The sequence below is a fragment of the Macaca nemestrina genome, chromosome 17 (genome assembly GCF_043159975.1).
Source record: "Macaca nemestrina isolate mMacNem1 chromosome 17, mMacNem.hap1, whole genome shotgun sequence".
Lineage (NCBI taxonomy): Eukaryota > Metazoa > Chordata > Mammalia > Primates > Cercopithecidae > Macaca > Macaca nemestrina.
Genome location: NC_092141.1, coordinates 46,688,152 through 46,700,505, shown reverse-complemented (window position 1 = coordinate 46,700,505; position 12,354 = coordinate 46,688,152). Strand labels below are relative to the sequence as shown.

At 45.8% G+C, this 12,354-nt stretch overlaps 1 long non-coding RNA gene across 1 annotated transcript; it reads left to right on the top strand.

The window, feature by feature from the left end:
• Positions 1-3,947: 3,947 nt before the first annotated feature.
• On the top strand, positions 3,948-7,327 carry LOC139359586 (uncharacterized). The gene is made up of 3 exons (XR_011615670.1): positions 3,948-4,025; positions 4,695-4,765; positions 4,946-7,327. It is a non-coding gene; the product is annotated as an uncharacterized lncRNA (long non-coding RNA).
• Positions 7,328-12,354: the final 5,027 nt, after the last annotated feature.

Below are 12,354 nucleotides of genomic sequence, written 5' to 3'. Positions count from 1 at the left end.
AGATGCTACTGGAGTAACAGAGGTGAGGGGAGAAGGGAAAGGGGCAGAGGCACCTCTGTGGCACTCAGAATAATTTAAGATGCCGAACAAAGATTCCAGACCCAGAGGTAGCTTAGGGAGGAAGAAAGTGCCACAGACATTGTGGAGGTCTGATTCTTGGAGGCCTGATTCTTGGCTTGGCAACCTATCAGCTGGGTAACCTTGGCCAAGCCACGGAGCCTCAGTTTCTTATCTGTAAAATGGGGTTAAAAACACCCAACATTGTGGCCAGATGCGGTGACTCAGGCCTGTAATCCCAGCACTTTGGGAAGCCAAGGCAGGAGGATTGCTTGAGCTCCGGAGTTTGAGACATCGTGAGACCCCCGTCTCTATAACAAATTTAAAAAACAATGAGCTGGGAGTGGTGGTGCACGCCTGTAGTCTCAGCTGCTAGGGAGGCTGAGGTGGGAGGATCACTTGATCCAGGGGTGTGGAGGCTGCAGATTGTGCCATTGCACTCCAGCCTGAGTGACGGAGTGAGATCTTGTCTCCCTAAAAAAGAAAGACAAAAAAGGCCAGGTGTGGTGGTTCATGCCTGTAATCCCAGCACTTTGGGAGGCCGAGAAAAGCGGATCACTTAAGGTCAGGAGTTTGAGACCAGCCTGGCCAACATGGTGAAACCCCTTCTCTACTGAAAATACAAAAATTTCCCAGTAATGGTAAAGCACGCCTGCGATCTCAGCTACTCTGGAGGCTGAATTGCTTGAACCTGGGAGTACAGAGGTTGCAGCCAGCCAAGATTGTGCCACTGCACTAGAGTGTGGTCTGAGTGACAGAGCGAGACTGCGTCTCAAAAAAATTAAAAAGAAAAATAAAAATATTAGCTGGGCATGGTGGTACATGCCTATAGTCCCAGCTACTTGGAAGGCTGAGGCAGGAGGATCGCTTGAACCCAGGAGCTTTGAGGCTGCAGTGAGCTGTGATTTTGCCACTACTCCAGCTGGGTGACAGAGTGAGACCCTATCTAAGAAAAAACAAACAAACAAAAAAACCCCCAACATTGCCCTTCATGAGAGTTAAATAGAATAGTTTGTAAATCAAAAGGTATACCTATGCAAGCAAAATAAGGAGACAAGATTAAATAACAATAATTAAACTTTATTACGCAGCCACCTATTCTGAGCCAGACATTGCCTTACTGAAAACTCACAGTAACCCAGCAGGCAGACATTGTTAGTCTCACATCTTATAAGCAAAGAAACCTTGGTGCAGAGAAGATATGCAATTTGCGACTGTCTCACAAGTACTGACAGAGGGGGATGGAGGCTCAAACATCTGTCTTCAAAGTCTTAATCTCACCCAAGTCAAGCGGGTGGTCTGGTGGTTGAGGTATGGCCAAGGAGGGTAAGAACTAGAACTTTTGCCTGCCTGCCTGCCTGCCTGCCTGCCTTCCTTCCTTCCTTCCTTCCTTCCTTCCTTCCTTCCTTCCTTCCTTCCTTCCTTCCTTCCTTCCTTCCTTCCTTCCTCCCTCCCTCCCTCCCTCCCTCCCTCCCTTCCCTTCCCTTCCCTTCTCTCCCTCCCTCCTTCCTTCTTTCCCTCCCTCCCTCCCTCCTCTCTCTTTCTTTCCTTTTTGGCAGGATCTTGCTCTGTCACCCAGGTTGGAGTGCAGTGGCACAATCACAGCTCACTGTAACCTTGAATTCCTGGGCTCAAGTGAGCATCTGGCTTCAGCCTCCCAAACTGCTGGAACTACAGGTGTGAGCCACCATGCTTGGCCAGAGCTTTTTTTCAGACATCTTCTGTCTACTTTTACTAGGTAGTGTTCTCACATAGTACAAAATTCAAAAGGTGCAAATGGGTCAGAGTGGAGAGTACATCTTGCTTCTTTTATTGTGTAGCCTTCCAGAGAGAACTTATCTATGCATAGTAGGCATATATGTGTTTATATATTTATACACATATTTAGATATTTAGATCAATTTGTAAATGGTAGATCATTGAATTTTTTTTTTTTTTTTTTTTTTTTTTTTTTTTTTTTGCAAAAATGGGTCCATACTAGCTGCTCTTATTTCTAGGAAGCACTTTCCATCAGCCAGAAGTGAGCTCCCTCTGATAGCAGGTGTTTAGACAGAGGTTGAGTAACTGCCTGGGGTGTTGCAGAATGGAACACACCGTTGGAAGGGCTGGTCTGTGCTTCTAGCCGAGTGGTTCCTGAATCCTCTCTGTTCCTACACTTTGCAGAGATAGAAATGAGGTATGGGGAGGTAAAAGGAAGTGACCTGTTCCACAGTGAATCTGCAGAAGAGCCAGTGAAGACCAGGTGGATGAAAATGAGGCTGGGGCCAAGCCCATGGGGAGATGTTGGATGACGCTTGACTGCAAGATGGCCGCAGGCCGGGAGAGGCCCAGGAGAAAACTCACCACGCCGTGGGGGATGAGCAGTGGGGGAAACGGCAGCATGTGCATCCCCGAAGGCCTCCAGTTTGTTTGTAAAGGCTCAGGCAGGAATCTGCCCTCGTGATCCTGAGGCCTCATGTTTCAGGGCTCAAAGCTGGCCCTGGGGACGGGGTGGCAACTGGTGTCTGACCCCCTAAACCTGGTGCCTCCACTGATCAACAGGCCAGATAAGGAACAGGTCACCCCCTGACCTTAGGGCCTTGAGGCCCAGGGCGGGGAGTGGGTGGTGGTGCTGCAGTTAGAGGATCTCATTCTCAGGACAGTAAACCCTTGAAAGAACTTCTCACCCACTGTTTTCTAAGCTTTAGTCATTTGCATTCTGCTCTCACAATGTTGGCCATTTCTAAGTTCCCTTGTATTTTTAAACTTAAAATAAAGTGCATATATCTTAAGCGTACAGCTTCATCAGTTTTCACTTGTGTATTCACCCGTGCAGTCTGCCCCCGAAATATGAAATATTTTCGGCACCCAGAAGCCTCCCTCATAGCCCCTCCCACTCAGTGCCACACAAAAGTAACCATAGATTAGTTTCATGTGTTTGAACTTCCCATACACTGACTCATCCAGAAGGTCCTCGTCTTTGTCTTGCTTCCCTCACTCAACGTCGTATCTGTGAGCTTCACCCATGTTGTTGGGCAAGGCAGTAGTTTTTCCTCATTCATGCTGCCTAGTACTCAATGGTATGAGTACACCACAATGTGTTTATCCATTCTCCTGTTGGTAGACATTTGAATTATTTCTGGTTTGAGGCTATTAAAAACAGGGCCACTGTGGACAGTCCTGTTCGTGTATTTTGGTGGACCCATGACCACATTTCTGTTGGGCATACATTTTAATGAATGTATAATTTCATGGGTCCACCATTATAATATCACATAGAATAGTTTCACTGCCTTAAAAATCCGCTGTTCATCCCTCTCCCCACCCCTCCAAACCCCTAGCCACTACTGATCTTTTTACTATCTCGACAGTTTTGCTTTTTGCAAAATGCCATATAATTGGAATATAGCATGTGGTCTTTTAGACTAGCTTATTTCACTTAACAATATCATCTTAGTTTGCCTACCATGTCCTCTCTACCCTATCCTACATGTCCTCTCATAGCTTGGTAGCTCCTTTCTTTTTAACACCAAAAAATATTCCATTGTTTGGATTTACAACAGTTTGTTTATCCATTCGCCTATTGAAGGACATCTTGGCTGGCTCCAAGTTTTGGCAATTATGAATAAAGCTGCTATAAACATTTGTGTGCAGTTTTTTTGTGAGGACGTAAGGTTTCAACTGAGTTGAGTAAATACCTAGGAGTGCAATTACTAGATCATATGGCGAGATTATGTTTCCCTTTGTAAGAAGCTACCAAACTGTATTCCAAAGTGGCCATACCATTCCACATTCCCACTAGCAATGAGCAAGAGTTGTTGCTCTCCATCCTCGCCAGCATTTAGTGTTGTTGGTATTTGGGGTTTTAGACATTCTGATAGGTGTGTGCGCCATCTCATTGTTGTTTCAATTTGCAGTTCCTTAATGACATGGGGTGTCAAGCATCTTTTCATATGCTTATTTGCCATCTGGATATCTTCTCTGAAGAGGTAACTGTTCAAATCTTTTGCCCACTTTTTAGTTGGGTTGTTTGTTTCTTATTGTTGAGTTTTAAGAGTTCGTTGTACATTTTGGAAACAAGCCCTTTATCAGATAAGTGTTTTGCAAGTACTTTCTCCCAGTCTGTGGCTTGTCTGTTCATTCTCTTAAAATATACTGTATTCATGTTCAAATGAAACTTCATATCACGGTGGTAATGGGGAAAGCAGAATAATTTGCCATGAAAGAAGGTAACCATAAAAATTTAAAAATACAACACCCAATGTTTCAAGTTCTTCTGCTCTGACAAAAAAAAAAAAGAAAAAAGAAAAAAAGAAAAAAAAAGAAAGAAACAAACGCTCAGTGTTATTCCTTCCTGGCTGAGTCCTGCCACCTGCTTCTGTGCTCTGAGCCTGAGGCTGAATGTCTATTGTTAGAAAAAGAACTAACAAGTGGTAAAGAGGTATGCAAGCTGCACCAGCCTCCAACCAAGACCTTCTCCTAGTCAAAATCAGAAAGCTTGAGAAACAATTTAAGGAGTAACTTTTTTTCCCTGTAAGCAATCTTATTGAATGCTGGTCAATGTAGCACCTGAAAGAAACTTTGGGAATCACTGATCTAGTCCACTCCCTTGCCCTTGCCTCTACCTTGGTGCTAAAATCCTTTGATCTTTCACCCAGTGTGTGCACACTTCCAGTGACCAGGAAATCACCCCTTTCCAAGACAGCCTATCTCTCTGGAGGAAGTTCTGGTAGGAAGTTCTTTATTGCATCAAGCCGAGTCTCCCTGCATCCTCCCCCGCTTGTCCTACCTTCCTACTTTGGGGATCCCAGGATCAAGGCTAATCTGTTTGTTCCAAAGAGTCATTAACCTTTTACAGCCTCAGTTTCTTCTTCTAAAAAAACGGGGGATAATAATACCCACTTTCCAGAGAGATTTTTGTGATGAAACGAGATACAGCGTGTAAGGTGCTCAGCCCCATGCCTGCTTCCCGGGTGGGTGAGAAAAAAGGAGGTCTTTTGTTGATTCAGCTGTGAATTTGCCCACAGGAGGAAGTGGACAAGGTGAGTCTGCACCATTTTTTCTGGGTGATGTCTCAGCATCGTTGACAGGGGCCAAGATGTGAAAGTCTAGGAAGGAACTGGGTCTATGTTCTGATGGACCCCTAGGGATAATCTGATTCAAGCTCTTTATTTCATAGCTTAAGTATCTGGAGGTTCGAGGGGCTGAGAGATATGTCCAAAGTCAGAGAGCAAGAGGCACAAAGGCAAAGCAGAGACCTGTGGGGCAGGCAGTGGTTTCTTAGGGCTGAAAGGAGCACTGGACCTGGAGTCCTGAACTCTAGCTATGGGCCATGCAGCTATTAATATATAGATACCGTACTATGTGGCCTTGGGCAAGTATTTTTCCCTCTCTGGGCCTCAGTTTCTTCACTTATAAAATGAATCATTGACCTAAATGTGTTTTTTTGTTTGTTTTATAGAGACAGGGTCTTGCTGTGTTGCCCAGGCTGGCCTTGAACTCCTGGCCTTAAGCATTCCTCCTGCCTCTGCCTCCCACAGTGGATTACAAGCACGAGTCACTGCACCCGACTGACCTAAATGTTTTTGAGGCTCTTTCTGGCTCTAAAATTCTATGATCAAGGAGGTAGTTCTTGAGCTTGAGGAAAGGGTGGGACCAACTCATCCAAAGACAAAGGCATTCCAGGCAGAGGACACAGCACAAGCAAAGGCTGGGAAGTAACTGGATTAGATTGGGCATCTGGGTGATGAGACCCCAGGGTGTTTTAAGTGTACAGGAAAATGCTAAGCATGGTGTCTGACTCAATAAATTCTCTTTCCCTGAGCAAAATTTCCCACTTCCACATCTCTACCTCATCCATTAAATGGAGGATAATGTTTGTGGTGGACTTGCTGAACCAAAGTAGTGAAGTCATAGCCCAGAATGTGGCTGCCCAGCTAGGGACTAGATTTCCCAGCCCCAGACAGGAACAGACACTTTTCAAAAGAAAACATACACATCGCCAACAAGCATACAAAAAAATGCTCAATGTCACTAATCATTAGAGAAATGCAGATCTAAACCACAATGAGATACCATCTCACACCAGCCAGAATGGCTATTATTAAAAGTCAAAAAGTAAGAGATGCTGGCAAGTTTGCGGAGGAAAGGAAACACTTATACACAGCTGGTAGGAATGCAAATTTAGTTCACCTATTGTGGAAAGCAGTTTAGCAATTTCTCAAAGAAGTTAAAACGGAATTACCATTCAACCCAGCAATCCCATTATTAAGTATACACCCAAAGGAAAATAAATCATTTTATCATAAGTACACATGCCCATATATGCTTATTCCAACACTATTCACAATAGCAAAGACATGGAATCAACCTAAACAACCATCAACAGTAGACTGGATAGAAAATATAGACCGGGCGTGGTGACTCACACCTGTAATCCCAGCACTTTGGAGGCTGAGGCGGACAGATCACTTGAGGTCAGGAGTTTGAGACCAGCCTGACCAACATGGCAAAACCCTTCTATACTAAAAATACAGAAAAATTAGCTGGTTGTGGTGGCGGGTGCCTGTAATTCCAGCTACTCAGGAGGCTGAGGCAGGAGAATTGCTTGAGCCCGGGAGGCAGAGGTTGCCATGAGCCGAGATCACACCACTGCACTCCAGCCTGGTACGTATACACCATGGAGTACTACTCTGTCATAAAAAGAAAGAGATCATGTACTTTGCAGCAACATGAATGGAGCTGGAGGCCATTATCCTAAATGAACTAACGCAGGAGCAGAAAACCAAATACTGCATGTTCTCACTTGTAAGAGGGAGATAAACATTGCATAGACATGAACACAAAGAAGGGAACAACAGACACCGGGGCCTGCTGGAGGGTGGAGGTTGGGAGGAGGGAGAGGACTGAAAAACTCTCCATCGGGTACTATGCTTATTACCTGGGCAATGAAATAATCTGTACACCAAACTCACATGACATGCAATTTACCTAGATAACAAACCTGCACAAGTACCCCTGAACCTAAAATAAAAGTCAAAAATAAATAAATAAATAAAATTTCCAGTCCCTCTGTGGCTTGAGGTGGCCACATGACAAAGTCCTCACCAATGGAATGGGAGCAGAAGTGATGTGCTGCAACTTCCAGGCCTGGCCCTTAAAACACAACTCACATGCTTCTCCCACTTTTGATTCTTTCTGAAGACACAATGTGGGCAAGCCTGTGGGTCACAGAGCTGTAGGAAGTCTTACAGATGACCTTGTCCACCTCCAACCCTCCCAGTTACCTCCCCCATTCCCCCTTTTTCTGTATTTTTTTTTTTTTTTTTTTTTAGTAGAGATGGGGTTTCACCATGTTGGCCAGGCTGGTCTTGAACTCCTGACCTCAAGTGATCCACCCATCTCGGCCTCCCAAAGTGCTGGGGTTACAAGTGTGAGCCGCCATGCCCAGCACTCACCCTGTCCTTTTTACAGAAAAGGAAAACAAGTCTCCGAGAGGTATTGTCATAACATAAACGAAATGTTTGGGGGTTGGGGAAACAAGGTGAGGGCATGTGTGCTGTTGTCCATGGTCCTGAAACTTCTCACACTCCGAGTCATTATTATTTTTCTTTCTCTGGGACCTGGATGATTCCTGTTTGTTCTCTTCCAGGAAATTCTGAATCAAGAAAGAGGAGAGGGGGTCATGGGGCAGAAGAGAGGTCACTGACAGAGAGGGGCACGGGGCAGAAGCTGTCCAGAGGCATAGCTGTGACAAGTTGTCAGGGAGAAGAAGAGAGACTTTTGTTTTGACATTATGTTCAAACAATGGCGGTTGCCTGGAAAGAAACCAACCACTCTACAACTATAGCCTAAATACTAAATGACTGAGGAAGAATAAGAAACGTGTGTCTCAAATGATACAAAGCTGTGCATGTGTCAACATGAGCAAACTAATTCAGATGGGCATGTGGAACACAAATGGGAGGGGGGATGGGGTTGACTGTAGTTATTATTTGTTTTTCTTTTCTTGCCCGATGAAAAATTTGCAATTTTTACACTGTCAGAAAGCAATCAAAACTGTGATTATGGTTCACAATTTTGACAGCTAGTTTCATGTACTTTAAGTAGTTCTATTCTGTTTTAGACAATTTGAACAATTTGCTTTTCCCTTGAAAGTTGAGGAAAGACTGCACATGCCTTTAATTCCCATGAAACCTGTGTGGAGAGCAAACCATACAGCTGGCATTTGTTGAACTCTGCTCTAAGCAAGCATGTTGTGCATAAGAACTCATTTATTCCCCATAACAAAACCAGGTAGGTAGGTGCCATCACAGTAGATGAGGAAATGGAGTGTCAAAGTAGTAGATACCTGGTCCAAGGTGGCCTGGCTCCACATCCTGCATTTTCAGTCCCTGGCTAGTCCCATTCTTGGTATCTTACTTGGCCACAGCAGAACCAGACATAGGTTTCCTGGTTCCCAGGGTAGACCCTTTCCTTCCTACCATCTTCATGCAGTACATCTCAGAACTGGGATGTATTTACCAAAGGGATATGCAATGCTAAGGAGTTGCACAGATCTGCTCTGTGACTGAGGCACAGGACTGGTCTCAGAGGGAAAACCACAGGGAGGAAAGGGTGGGTTTCTCCTGAGACCTGAGCTCCAGCCCCACTTCATGGCCCAGAGAGCTCTGGCCAGGGAGGAATATCCAATTTCCAGGCATGGTTGAAACCGGAGCTAGGTGCCCCCACCAGCTTGCCTCCTGTGTTCCTCCTCCATGTGTGCTAATGTGGAATAGGCTGAGGGCACAAGGGGAAGCATTGTTCCTGCCCCCACCTTGTGCAACCCAGCTCTCAGTGGAGCGTGGAGGAATTTGTGTAACTTTCCTGGAGGTTAAGAGCAGGTCAGTGCAGGGCTGCAGCCCAGGCTACTCTCCCAGCAAAGGGAGCCTCGGGCTAAGCCAGGCGGCCCCGTGGGAACAGAAGCACATACCTGCTGTCCATGCCCTGAAACGGGAGGGCAGCCTGAGCTGCTGGGCGTGAAGATGCAGATCCCAAATCCCCCAGCTGCTCTCCTCCAGCACAGAGGCAGATCATAGAAGCCTGAACTGACAGGGAACCTGGAAACAGGCAACCAAATGCCCACATCTGCCAGGTGGGCCCATTCAGGCTCAGAGAAGAAAGAGGCACTTTCATGAATCATGTATGTTCCTGAGTGCCATTCATTCATTCATTCATTCACTCACCATTCATTCATTCATTTAGCAAACACTTGTGGAATGTCAAGGGCAGACACTATCACTATCCTAGGAGGTTAGATATATTTCTTATTCTGGTTGGCATTCAGGAGAGACAATAGAGACTCAAAGAGGGCATGAGATCTTTACAAGGTCACACAGCTGGTTTGAGGCAGTTCTGCTAAGTGTCAGCCTAAGCCTCTTTCCCCTGCACCAAACATGCAAGTTTGTATATATGGCATATGGAAAGTCAGATGGAAAAGTGGGTCCTAAGTCATTGGATCAACTCTCTTGTCTCCTGGCAAATGATATGACAGAGTCAATTCCACTCAACAATTGATTTGGTGTCTACTCTGGGCAAAATACTTAATTGATTCTCTTCTTCTGGGAAGATTTCCAGGAACCGACTAGCCTCCTGCGTTGGGAAGTTAGTCCTGATCAAATCTTTCCTCTTTTAATTTAAGCCATTTTCCTATTTGTCGTAGACAGGATGTGAAGATAGCTTGTGTTTCACGCAAAGTTCTTCCTCATGACAGGAAGGCAGCAAGGCTGGAATGGACCGTGAATGTGGTAGTACAAAGGTGTATTCACACTCTGGCACCTATAGTCAGAGCCCAACAAAGATTGGTGGGATGAATGAGTATACACAAAATTCAACATTTAAATGGCACTCCAAAGGTTTGAAGAAGATGTTCACGTACACCCTTTCAGTCCACAAAGCAATCCTGGAAGGGAGGCACCTTATCCCCATGTCACAGATGGGAAAATCGAGGCTCAGAAAGCATAAATAGATTGCTGAGGGCCACAGAGCTCATGGGCAGCCATGTTGGGATCCATACCTAAACCTCCCAGCTCCTAGTCCAATGCTACTTCTGTGACGCCACATGGCTGAGGTACATGTACGTGGTTCTAGTGGGCAGTATTAATAAAATGGGGGTGGCAGGTGTGTTTCTGTGACCTTTCTGCAGTGGGGGAAAAGGCTTAGCTGGTCTGAAAGCCATTTCTTCCTACCCTTAAGTGGGGGGCGGAAGTAGAGGAGGGGCATCTATCCGGCCAGATGTGTTGGAAGGGAGGGTGAGTCCATGGCTTGGGTTAATGATACTTACCGCCCACATCACTGGGTGGTGGGAACAGGTGACCAAGACTGAGCTGACCAGTGGGACTAGGCTGAGCTAGGAGACACCAGCTGCTGTCCAGATACAAATGACCTTTCTTAGCCACTGCTCCCCCAGGGAGAGAGCTATGGAGTATCTCATCCATGGTCTCCACCTTAGTGCAGACCCCCATCAATGCTCAACCAGGCCATTACAACTGCCTCCCAAACTGCTTCTGTACCTAACTTCATCCAGTCCCATGCCAGCTTCGCACTGCTGGCAGAGCTGTGTTTATATGGCACAAATTTGTTGGTGTCACTTATCTTCAGAGAAGCCTTCAATCCTCTCCCTGCTGGTATAGAGACTAAAGTCCCAAGGAGGCACTCACTATTTGTCCCCAACTTACCCTCCTAAATCTGACCACAAAACTCCCCTTAAAGTGCCCATACCTCAAAGACATTTCCCACCTCGACTCCATTGTTCTTGCTCTTCCCTTTGCCTGGGATGGTCGGGTAGTGTCTCATGCCTGTAATCTCAGCGTTTTGAAGGCTGAGGTGGGAGGATCACATGAGGCCAGGAGTTCAAGACCAGCCTGAGAAACAGAGCAAGACCTTATCTCTATTTTAAAAAAGGAAATATTGCCCCCGGGCACGGTGGCTCACACCTGTAATCCCAGCACTTTGGGAGGCCGAGGTGGGTGGATCACCTGAGGTCAGGAGTTTGAGACCAGCCTGGCCAACATGGCAAAACCCTGTCTCTACTAAAAATACGAAAATTAGCTGGGCATGGTGGCACGCACCTGTAATCCCAGCTATTCAGGAGGCAGAGGCAGGAGAATCACTTGAACCTGGGAGATGGTGGTTTCATTGAGCCAAGATCATGCCATTACACTGCAGCCTAGGCAACAAGAGTGAAACTCCATCTCAGGGGGAAAAAAAAAAGATTGCCTTTGCCTGGGATGCCCACCCTGCACCATGTTGGTCTCTGATATTGATCCCTCCTTTTCTCAACTTGCAACTCAGTTTTCCTTTTGTGACATTTACCCCCTTCTTACCTTGTGTTTCTGTGCCTTTTATCTCCTGCCCTGGCCCACGAGCTCCTTGAGTATCTCATTTAGTTCCCTCTGCCCCCCAGCATGGCACTTACTCATGGAAGGGGCTTAGGAGCATACAGTGGGCATGGGAAGGGACTGGAGAAAGGGAAGGCAAAAGGGGGCATGCTCTCTGTCCAGGATTCAGAGCCAAGCTAAGCTGGATTCAAATCCTGACTCTGCCACTCATTAGCTGTGTGACTTTGGGCAAGTTGCTTTAACATCTGTGTCTCGGTTTCCTCATCTGTCAAATAGGGATAATCATTTGCCTCATGGGACTGTTTGAGGATTAAATGAAGTAACAGATTAAAACATTCAGAGCAATGTCTAGCACATAGTATGTATTCAATAAATGTTAGACATTATTTATAATTTAGTCATATAAATGGGCTAGATGAGATTTCATGGTCATGAGAATTTCAAATGGAGAGTGAGAACTAACATTTATTTATTTATTTATTTTTTAAACCAGGTCTCACATGTCACCCAGGCTGAAGTACAGTGGTGCAATCACAGTTCACTGCAGCCTCTAATTCCTGGGCTCAAGCAATCCTCCTGCCTCAGCCTCCCGAGTAGCTGGGACTACAATCATGTATCACCATAGCTGGCTAATTAAAACTTTTTTTTTTCTTTTTTTTGTAGAGACAGAGGTCTTGCTATGTTGCCCAGGCTGTTCTCAAACTCCTGGCTTCAAGCGATCCACCTGCTTTGGCCTCCCAAAGCACTGAGAAATGAGCCACCATGCCTGGTTCCATGAAGAACTAACAGGTATTGAGTGTCCGCTCTGTTCCAGGCAGGGCGCTCAGCATCTCCACGTGCTTCTCCTCATTCAATCCTCACAAGGATGCCAGGAGGTAGGCATCATTCCCATTTTTCATCTGAAGAATCTGAGGCCCAGAGAGGTTTGTGTGATGGGCCT